The following is an 11,444-nucleotide window of genomic DNA, read 5'->3' as shown; positions in this document are numbered from 1 at the left end:
CTGTAGACATGACTCCAGGATGGCATGTTGTCTCCCTGGTGCCAGGGTCAAGGCTGTCACTGGCTGTAGGGCATTCTAAAGAGCGAGGGCAAACAGACAGAGATCGTGGTACATATTGATACCAATGACATAGGTAGAAAGAGGGATGAGGTCCTGCAAGCAGAAGTTAGGAGCTAGGAAACAGATTAAAAAAATGGACCTCATAGGTAGTAATCTCTGGATTACTTCAGGTGCCACATGCTAGTGAGTATAGAAATAGGAGATTAGTCCAGATGAACGCGTGGCTGGAGAGACGGTGCAGGAGGGAGGGCTTTAGATTTCTGGGATATTGGGACCATTTCTGGGGGTAATGAGACCGGTACAAGGCAGACAGGCTGCACCTGAACCAGAATGGGATCAACATCCTTGCGGGGAGGTTTGCTGGTGCTGTTAGGGAGGGTTTAAACTAACTTGGCAGGGGGTTGGGATCCTGAGAGGAGGTTCAACAGGGGGAGATGCACAGCCAAAATTAGAAGAGAGAGCAAGTGAGTCTGGAAGGCATAGAAATGATAGGCCAGTTAAGGCACAAGGGAGCTTGGCAAGGTTGGATGCAAGGAGTCTGACAAATAAGGCAGATGAGTTGAGGGCACAAATTAACACATGGAAGTATGATGTCTTTGCTGCCACAGAGACATGGTTGAGAGAGCGGCAGGATTGGCAGCTCAATATTCTAGGATATAGGGCCTTCAGGTGAGACAGGGAAAAAGGTAAAAGGGGAGGGGGTATCGCAATATTGTTCAAGGAATCAACTACAGAAGCAAGGAGGGATGACATCTTAGAAAGCTCCTCAAATGAAGCCAAATGGGTAGAACTGAAAAAAAAAATGAGCAATCACATTGCTGGGAGTGTACTATAGGCCCCTAAAGAGTCAGAGAAATAGAAGAGCAGATCTGTAGGCAAATTTTAGAGAAGTGTAAAAATAATAGGGTGGTAATAGTGGGGTATTTCAACTTCCCCAATATTAAGTGGGTTAGTCATAGTGTGATAGGTTTAGAGGAGCGGAATTCTTAAAATGCATCCAGGAGAGATTTTTAAGCCTGTATGTAGAAGGTTCTACAAGAGGGGGGGGGCAGTCCTGGACTTACTTTTAGAGAATGAAGCTGGGCAAGTGGTAGAGGTACCAATGGGGAAGCATTTTGCAAATAGTGATCATAAATCCGTTAGGTTCAAGGTTGTTATGGAAAAGGAAAAGGATGGACCAGAAATCAGAGTTCTAAATTGGGGGAAGGCTGATTTTAATAAGATAGATATGATTTGGCCAGAGTGGACTGGGAGCAGCTACTTTTAGGTAAATCTGTGTCAGGGCAGTAGTACTCATTCAAGAAGGAAATCGGGAGAGTATAGGGCCAACATATTCCAGTAAAGAAAAGGGGTGGGACCAACAAATCCAGGGAACCTGGATGTCGAGGGATATACAGGATTAGATAAAGAGAAAAAGGGAGGCTTATGGAAGACACCGAGAGCTCAAAACAGCGGAAGCCCTAGAGGAGTATAGAATGTGCAGGGAGGAACTTAAAAAAGGAAATTAGGAAAGCAAAAAGGAGGCATGAAAAGCATTGGCAGGTAAAATAAAGGAAATTCCCAAGTTATTTTACAAGTACCTTAAGAGTAAGAGGATAACTAGGGAAAGAGTAGAGCCCATTAAGGACCATAGTGACAACTTGTGTGTGGAGCCAGAAGACGTACGTTCTTCCTGACTGTTTGGGGCTTATAATACACTCCCAGCAATGTGCTTGCTATGTGAATACTTTGTGTCGGTGTTCACAAGTGACAGGGACGACGTAGATATGGAAATCAGACAGAAGGACTATGATGTAACTAAAGAAACTAGCATAGAAAGGGAGGAGGTTCTAAGTGGTCTGGTAGACTTTAAAGTAGATAAATCTCCAAGCCTGGATGAAATGTATCCCAGGCTGTTGAGTGAGGCAAGGGGGGAGATAGCAGGGGTGCTGGTAATAATTTTCAATATCTCTCTGGCCACAGGAGAGGTGCCAGAGGACTGGAGGACAGTCAATGTGGTACCATTATTGAAGAAGAGAGGAAGGGATAAACCAGGGAACTACAGGCCAGTCAGTATAATCTCAGTGGCGGGGAAACTATTGGAAGCAATTCTGAGAGACAGAATTAATCTACACTTGGACAGGCAGGGATTAATCAAGGACAGTCAGCATGGTTTTGTTTAGGGGAGGTCATGTTTGACCAATTTGATTGAATTTTTCAAAGAGGTGACCAGGTGTGTAGATGAAGGTAATGCACTTGATGTAGTCAACTTGGACTTCAGCAAGGCTTTTGATAAGATCCCACATGGGAGACTGAAGGTAAAAGCCCACGGGACCCAAGGCAATTTGGAAAATTGGATCCAGAATTGGCTGAGTGGCAGGAAGTAGAGGGTGATGGTGGAGCGGTGTTTTTGTGACTGGTTGCCTGTGTCCTGTAAGGTTCCACTGGGACTAGTGTTCAGTTCCTTGCAGCTTGTGGTATATATAAACAATTTAGACTTGAATATAAGAAGGTTAATCAATAAGTTCGTGGATGACACAAAAATTGGTTGGGTGGTAATTAGTGGGAGGATAGCCTTAGATTACAGGACGGTATAGACAGGCTGTTCAGATGGGCTGATCAGTAGCAAATGGAATTTAATCCAGATAAGTGTGAGGTGATGCACTTGGGCAGGACAAACAAGGCATGGGAATACACAATGAATGGTACAACCCTGGGAAGTACCAAGGATCAGAGGGACATTGGTGTGCATGTCCACTGGTCCCTTAAGCTAGTGGGACAGGTAGATAAGGTGGGTAGGAAGGCTTATGGGATACTTGTCTTTATTAGCCAAAGCATAGAATATAAGAGCAGGGTGGTTATGCTGGACTGTATAAAATGCTGGTTAGGCCATAGCTAGAGTATTGCATGCAGTTCTGGAATCCGCATTTTTGGAAGGATGTGATTACACTCAAGAGAGTGCAGAGGAGGTTTACCAGGATGTTGCCTAGGGTGGAGAGTTTTAATTATGAGGAGAGATTGGATAGACTGGGGTTATTTTCCCTGGAGCAGAGAAGATTGAGGGGTGACACGATTGAGGTGTATGAAATTATGAGGGGCATAGATAGGGTAGACAGGAAGGAACTTTTTCCATTGGTGGAGGGATCAATAACCAGGGGGCATAAATTTGAGGTAAGGGGAAGGAAGCTTAGAGGGGATGTGAGGAAGAATTTTTTCACCCAGAGGGCGGTGGGAACCTGGAACTCACTGCCTGAAAGGGTGATAGAGGCAGGTACCCTCAAAACATTTAAGAAGTATTAGGATGTGCACTTGCGATGCCATGGCATACAAGGCTATGGGCCTAGTGCTGGAAAATGGAATTAGAATAGTTAGGTACATTTTGACTGGCACAGACTTGATGGGCCGAAGGGCCTTTTTCTGTGCTGTAGACCTCTGTGACTCTATGACAAATCAAAAACGCCTTTCTGTTTACAAAGTGGAGAGAGGAGAAATTTGTGCTGCTTAAATTTAACCCCCTCCCATCCGTAACAGCATTGCTTGTCGGTATCGCTAACTGCGTGACAATAAATTACAAATTGGTATTTCATAGTTGTTGGTTATTCGAATAAAATTTATTTTACTGGGGTGCCTTGCCCTGTGGTCATATTAGGTAAACTTGGAAAAATAAAGGAGACTGTAACATGATAGAAACTTTAACAACAGTTGAAGCCATCTAGTTTACTTATTCTACTTTGAACTGCTGTTTGTAATCGGAATATCTTGTCCCTGCACATCACTAGTAGGGTTTAAATGATACAGTTTATTCTGTGGCAGTTACTCATTGGTTGGAAAGGGTCATTTTGGGAAGAACACCAGGTTTGACCACTCTGACCTTGTTTCACTTCATTTCCAGCCTCTCTCGGACCAAAGCCTTCCCTGTCTCCGTTCCAATGGCTCCTTCCTTCAGCTCCGTTGGTTTTCTCAATTCCTGCCTGCAAGTTATTAAGAGTGCCAATTTCAGTTTGTACCTGCTGGAGCAGTCTCTGCTTCAGCCCTTCTGGGACTATCTGCACCATCTTCGCCTTCTGCACTATCTCCATGCACCTCGATTTCCTGGTGCTCAAATGCCGTGCAATCTACAGGTACAAGATCCACACCGAGAAGCCCCTTACCTGGGAAAATGCCCTCAAGGTCCTGGGGCTGACTTGCTACAACCACTTGGTCCTCATACTGCCAGCTGCCATGCCTCAGTAGTCCTGGGGACCGCCGAGCCCTCTCCCAGCTGAGGTTCGCACACTTTTGGAGCTGCTGGTCCGGTGTGCTGAGCTGCACCATCCTCTTCAACTTGCAGTGTTACATCTGGCAGCTGCTGCACCACTGCGTCCACTGGCTTCACACCAGTTTCCATGCCTTCCATCATCAATGCAGTGAGCTTTTCAGCTGGGTGACCCAGTACCTGTCTTCCTGGGAGCTGATCAGTGTGGGTTTCTGGAGCACCCTGAATCGATTGTTCCTGCAATGTCACTGCCTCACTACCTGGGCTTTCATTCTCTTTAACGCTTCGTCTCTGAGGACAGTCGCTGTGGCTACGATTTCTCCCGGCCGCCCCCACAACCTGGTGCTGCTTGGGTTCTTCAGGGGCTCCCTGAAACATGATGCTCACCATCAGTAACCCATGACTAACCTTGCTCCCCTTCTCTCACGCTGGGACTAGATTTCTGGAACCTATAGTGAGAACAGACAATCGTTGGCTCTAATGGAGAACAAGGAGGGGATGGGAGAAACCCCCTCAGGTACTCAAATTCATTCAGTGGGTTTAAAAAAACTTGCTGCTGCAATCAAGCAGTCGGCCAGACAATATTTGTTTCTTCTTATTCTTCCATGGAAAGTAGGCTTCACTGGCTGGGCTGGCATTTATTGCCTGTCCCTAATTGCCTTTGAGAAGGTGGTGGTGAGCTTGAACTGCTGCAGTCCATGTGGTGTCGGTACAGTGCTTTTAGGAAGGGAGTTCCAGGATTTTGACCCAGTGACAGTGAAGGAATGGCGATATATTTCCAAGCCAGGATGGTGAGTGGTTTGGAGGGGAACTTCCAAGTGGTGGTGTTCCCATCCATGTGCTGCCCTTGTCCTTCTAAATGGTAGCAGTTGTGGGTATGTAAGCTGCTGTATAACGAGGCTGAGAGAGTTCCTACAGTGCATCTTGTAGATGGTATACACTGCTGTCATTGTGCACTATTCGTGGAGGGAATGAATGTTTGTGGATGTGGTGCTAATCAAGCAGGCTGCTTTGCCTTGGATGGTGTCAAGCTTCTTGAGTGGGAACTGCACTCATCCAGGCAAGTGGGGAGTACTCCATCACACTCCTGACTTGTGCCTTGTAAATGGTGGACAGGCTTTGAGGAATCAGGAGGTGAGTTACTCATCACAGGATTCATAGCTTATCGCTGTTGTAGCCACAGTATTTATATGGCTAGTCCAGTTCAGTTTCTGGTCAATGGCAAACCCCAGAATGTTGATAGTGGGGAGAGAGCAAAACAGAGTTAACACCCTGAAGCGGTTTGACAGGGTAGTCACTGAGACATTGTTTGCACTAGCTGGGAAATCTAGAACACCAGAGACACAGTCTTAGGATAAGGGAACCATCATTTAAGACTGAGATGCTGAGAAATTTCTTCTGTGAATCTTTGGGCTCTTCTACCCAAGAGGCTTATGGATCGTTGAATATATTTAAGGCTGAGGTAGACAGATCTTTGGTGTCTCAGGCAATCAAGGAATATGGGGAGCAGGTAGGAAAGTGGAGTTGAGACAGAAGATCAACCATGATCCTATTGAATGGCACAGCAGGCTCAAGGGGCCATATTGTCCCATTTCTCATGTTCTTAGCAGAAATTCCCTTCCATTAGAACACAATGATGAACTATTGAAAGATCATAGACTCGAAACTTTACATTTTGTTTCTTTTTCCACAGACGCTGACTGAACTGCTGCATGTTCCAACATTTTCTGTTTTTATTTCAGATTTCCAGCAGCCAATTGCATTTTTCCCTTTTTTGAACCTTTCCCTCTCAACTGTTGGGGGTTTTATAACTATGCTACTTGTAATAATAGTTTGTCCCATCATCAACTTTTAATCAAAGATTTAAAGCTGCTTTAAGAACTGCGAGTTTAAATACATTTCCCATAATTTTTCCCAAGGGAAAGAGTTTCGGTGCTGTTTGGAGTGATGGCTTTAAACTTAAATGATAATTTGGTTATATTGGTAAGTTTTAGATCTGAGTTATAGAATCAATTGTCCTACAATGCAAGTAATGGACTTCTATGAAGAGCCTTTATTAACTGTTAAGTCAGCAAGATGAGCACAAAATCATCATAGATTATGTTGAACTATTCACTTCAAGGCCATGTCAATACAATAATTATAGCCTGAAGTTTTCCTTCGTCGGGCGTGTAGTCCCTGACCGTGATCGGCCCACAACCCATGATTTTACACTGGCTGGGCAGTTAAGGCCCATCCAGCTTGAAACGCACCTTCCCAAAGGTCGGGGAGGGCCAGGCAGGTGTGGGAGCCTGAAGGGCAATGAGTCCAATGACCACCCAGTAGGCAGTTTAAAATTGGCAGAGGCAGCTCCCTGAAGGCTGCCAGGGGAGAACCTTTCTGCAGCCTGGAGACTGGTGTAATGGCCTCAACAGCAGCTAGAGACGTCAGGCGGGAAGGCAGGCTGGGTGGGCACTCAGACCCCATTTTTTGGATGAGTGCCTGTTGGTCCTCGTGAAGGAGGTCGGTTTAAGGTGAGACATTCTCATACCCAGGGATGGCAGGGGAGACCACCACACCAGACCAAGAAGGCTTGGGAAGAGGTGGCAACCAAGATCAGCAGCCACCAATGCCATGAGGCGCACATGGGTACAGTGCCGCTAAAGGTTCAAGGACCTGCTGTGCTTGGCAATGGTGAGTACTGTATTGGCATGGGTCAGTGTGGAAAAGTGTTAAGGGCTGGCCATCCCCCCGTGGAGCTCAGAGGTGTTAGAGTCTGAGAGTCACTAATACCAGAGCTGGCCAAAAGGGTGAGCCCTGATTGCTTGGACTGAGTGCCTTGAAGCTCGAGGGCCATGACTCAGATGTGCCCTGCAATGTGTTCCTCAGGTGGGGTTTGCCAGGCTGCAATGGCATTGCAGGTAGCAAGTAGACTAATCAATGCTCCCCTGTCCTTTCAGGAGAAGAGGAGTCATAACAACATCGAGAGGTCAGGGACAGGCGGAGGCCTCCGAAACCTCCTAGCCATGATGAGATTTGAAATGGATGCAATGCAGCTGGGGAGCTGCCACCCACCTCGGTCATGGAAAGGCAGGGGTCTCTGACAAAGGTAAGAGTGCAGTGCATAAAGTTGAGAGTGTCAGATTGTGCAAACATTCTTGTGTGGCCTCATCATTAATGGGACCCTCAAACCTGGAGTCCCCATTGATCATTGAAAGACGATAGCACCATGATGCAGATCTCCATGGTCTCACTAGGATGCCTGGCATGCACAGTGACGGTGTGATGACTTAAACTAATGACATGTCATTGTTCTCCCTTAGATTCACCAGCACGCACTCAAATGCAGGACCCCAAAGAGCCACCCTTGATGCCAGAGGATAGCACCTGCATCACACCCACTATCTGAACCAGGCACCAGTGCAGATACCAGCAACTTGGTGGGCGTTAGATCTTCGGCTAGAATGCCGATGCACAGCAGTGAGGGAACTTCACACTTGCTTAAGGAGCTGGTGGAGGCAGAGAGTGCCCAGGGCGTCAGAATTTGGAGGACTGCTGGAGACCAGGATGATACTGAATTGAACGCAGATAATGAGCCTCTGGTGTCGTCCATTAAGTGGCAGATGCTGGATGTCCAGCAGGTTGTGTGGAAGGATCTGGCAGATATCCATGGGAATATGTGTGCCATGGTCTCTGTTGTGGGGGAGTCCACACGGAGTATTACCTCCTCCACTGAGAGTGGTGACTCTCATGGAGAAGCAACTCCAGGGACAGAATCAGGGGTCCCTGGGGTTCGACCTACAAGCCCTCACACAGGCAATGGCCTCAGGTGGTCAGTGCCAATGTGGGAGATAGATGAGGCACTCAGTATCCTAGCTGGGTGCCCGTCCATCAATGGCAAGCAGGGAGGTCCGGAGCAACCTCACGTTGGCACTCGAGCTGCCTGTCGTCTCTGCGGGCTCCTCTTAGGGCATGCTGAATGATGGCAGCAGCTCCTCCACACTCTTCCAGTGACCGGGCATCTGGTGAGGCTGCGATGACTGGGAAGATGCCAGCCCTTCTCAGGCGGGGCCAGCACTTGCTCCACTGGCCAGAGGACGACCGCCAAAGTCATCAAGGCCAACAAGACAGTACAGTCAGCAGCTACCTCCAACGCCCCTGCCAGCAAGGGGTGGAGGGGTGGGGCAACAAGATGCAGCACCCACAAACATAAGTTTAAGGCACCATGAGCACAAAAGGGACTGTTGACGGGTGATCTTCTATTCTGCCATGTTTTGCTTATAGGTTCCCTGGTGTGGACATTAACACCAGATATACTAATGTTCATATGTTTTGAGTGTCAAAATTGTATAAATTTTGCTTTTGTCTTAATGGCCTGAGTATGCTTCATTTTTTTTTCTGGTGCAGGTTATGCCAATATCTCATGCTGGACCTGAATGGCTCTAAACTTTATTGCAAGGGCACTGAGTGGACTTTGGATTCAAATAAAAGGAGCATTTTAGACATCTGGAATGGAGGCAGCAGCCTTGGCATGAGGTGGAAGCAGATCTTTGGCAGCCTAGCTGAAGGAGCGTTGAATCAAGGCATCCTTGGTGCCCCTGCCTCCCTGAAGGATACAGAAGTCTGCCTCCAGGCCCTCAGCGTTCTCACCGTACACTTCTTTTGACTCACTACTGGATTCATCCTCTGTGGCCTGTGGAGCTGCCTCAAGATCCTCTTCTTCCAGTGGGTCCCCCCTTGCCAGTGCCAGAATGTGGAGAGTGCTGCATGCACCCACTATCAGTGACACCCGCTCTGGGGGTGTTGTAGTGCTCCCCCTGAATGGTTCAAGCATTGGAAGCGCATCGTCAGCAGACCTATAGCCCTGTCTATTACCACACTTGTGAAGGCATGACTCCTATTACAACGCCACTCTGCCTCTGTTCCTGGTTGGCAGAGAGGCGTCATAAGCCACCTTTCAACAGATAGCCCTTGTCACCCAGCAGCCATCAATCCAGTTGAGCTGGAGCACTAAATGACCTCGGTACCTGGGAGTGTCTGAGGATGTAAGTGTCATGGGAGCCGCCAGAGTAACCTTGCACAGATTTTCAGAATCTGCGTCTTGAGGTCACACACTATCTGAGCGTTCATCGAGTGGAATCCCTTCCTGTTGACTCGCTGGTGCCTTGATGGCCACACGTGTGCTGTCGATTGCATCCTGGGCGCGGGGGATACCTGCAATTGCTGATAATGCTCTGGCTCACTCAGCCTGGCTGGCCTTGCCCCTACGGAAATGAATAAAGGTCAGTACCTGCCTAAACAGAGCTTCTGTCACCAGCTTGACTCAATTATGGACAGCTGATTGAGAGATTCCACAAAGATCCCCCGCTGACCCCTGGAAAGAGCCGGAGTGATAGAAGTTGAGGGCCACTGTGACCTTCAGAGCCACTGACATGGGGTGTCCACCCGCACAGTCGGAGCTGATCTCAGACCCAGTCATATACCAAATGGAGGTCACGGTCTCCCTGGAGGGGCGGAGCTTCGGCATTGTACCTCAGACATGTTGAGGTAGCTGCATCACTGCCTATAAACCCTGGCAGTGGGATAGTGGCATCTTCTGCAGCCCTTTACACCGCAGACTACCTGCTGACCCTGACCCCCTTGTGCCTGCACCTCTCCTCCCACTGGTCCCTCCCCTCTAAGCTGCATTGGGATATCTGACCTCCTCTCCCTTCTGACCATCACTTTCTTCTCAGGGGAGATGCCTCCATCGGACACCACAATCCCCATTACCAGGATAACAGGAGGCTGTCTGATACCTGGAAGGATCCACATGGTCAACGTGCTCTGGGGGCCTTGGAGACATTAATGAGTCCTGAAGTGAAGCCTCGAAATACGAAGACTGAACCTTAGAACAGAGATGAAGCTGTCAAGTTCAAAAAAGCAACCAGCAGCAAACTATATCCTAAACTCCTCAATACTCTCAATGGCAATGCTGCTGGCCATTTTTATCCTGCCCTTGAATAAGGTTTTGCAAAAGTTGGGCTACCCACCTGTTTGCTCTGCCCACGCGATGAGCGCAAAATCGCACGAGCAATGTAAAATCATGAACAATTGCGTTTTTAATGGCCTTAAGTGGCCTTTTAATTGATGGCGGGTATGGCTCCAACATCCGCGTGCCTGCCGACCTGAAGATTGCTCATGTGCGGGATGATGTTGGGACACTCGCCCGATGTCATCTCGCGGGATTTTATGCCTGATCAGTTCAGGCACGTGCCTAGCTGCAGGGCGCTCCCCCAATGTCACCTCGTGTCATTTTACATGCGGGCATGTGGGGCCCACCCCTTTACCCCAATGGGAAAATTCTGCCCTATGTTACCAAGCAAGTGCAACCTAAAATGAACTATATCAAACCGGCCATGTCAATTTTCGTAAACACCTCTAGTCAATTGAAATGATCAGTATGCAGCTTCAAGCTATGGACTCTTTTGCATCACATCAAAATTGGACTCTGCTGAGGGCCTAACTCATGTAACTACTAACCTTAGACAGGTTGTCACTCCGTCAGCTAACACCAACATGTCACTACCCATCAACAGCATACTGCTGATCCATTACCTGTAATGGCTGATCATTGCGCTACTTGCACTTGCTACTGGACAATCACAATATGTATAAAAACAAAAAAACTGCGGATGCTGGAAATCCAAAACAAGAACAGAATTACCTGGAAAAACTCAGCAGGTCTGGCAGCATCGGCAGAGAAGAAAAGAGTTGACGTTTCGAGTCCTCATGACCCTTCGACAGAACTTGAGTTCGAGTCCAAGAAAGAGTTGAAATATAAGCTGGTTTAAGGTGTGTGTGTGGGGGGCGGAGAGATAGAGAGAGAGAGAGGTGGAGATGGGGGGTGTGGTTGTAGGGACAAACAAGCAGTGATAGAAGCAGATCATCAAAAGATGTCACCGACAATAGTACAATAGAACACATAGGTGTTAAAGTTAAAGTTGGTGATATTATCTAAACGAATGTGCTAATTAAGAATGGATGGTAGGGCACTCAAGGTATAGCTCTAGTGGGGTTTTTTTTTTAATTTTTTTTTATAATGGAAATAGGTGGGAAAAGGAAAATCTTTATAATTTATTGGAAAAAAAAAAGGAAGGGGGAAACAGAAAGGGGGTGGGGATGGGGGAGG

The 11,444-nt window shown here is 47.5% G+C and overlaps 1 pseudogene; it reads left to right on the top strand.

Annotated features, from left to right (window-relative positions):
* The first annotated feature begins 4,116 nt into the window (after nucleotides 1–4,116).
* On the top strand, nucleotides 4,117–8,709 carry LOC121276802 (annotated as a pseudogene).
* Nucleotides 8,710–11,444: the final 2,735 nt, after the last annotated feature.

The sequence above is a fragment of the Carcharodon carcharias genome, chromosome 4, assembly GCF_017639515.1.
Source record: "Carcharodon carcharias isolate sCarCar2 chromosome 4, sCarCar2.pri, whole genome shotgun sequence".
Taxonomy (NCBI): domain Eukaryota; kingdom Metazoa; phylum Chordata; class Chondrichthyes; order Lamniformes; family Lamnidae; genus Carcharodon; species Carcharodon carcharias.
This window is presented reverse-complemented; position numbering and strand designations above follow the sequence as displayed.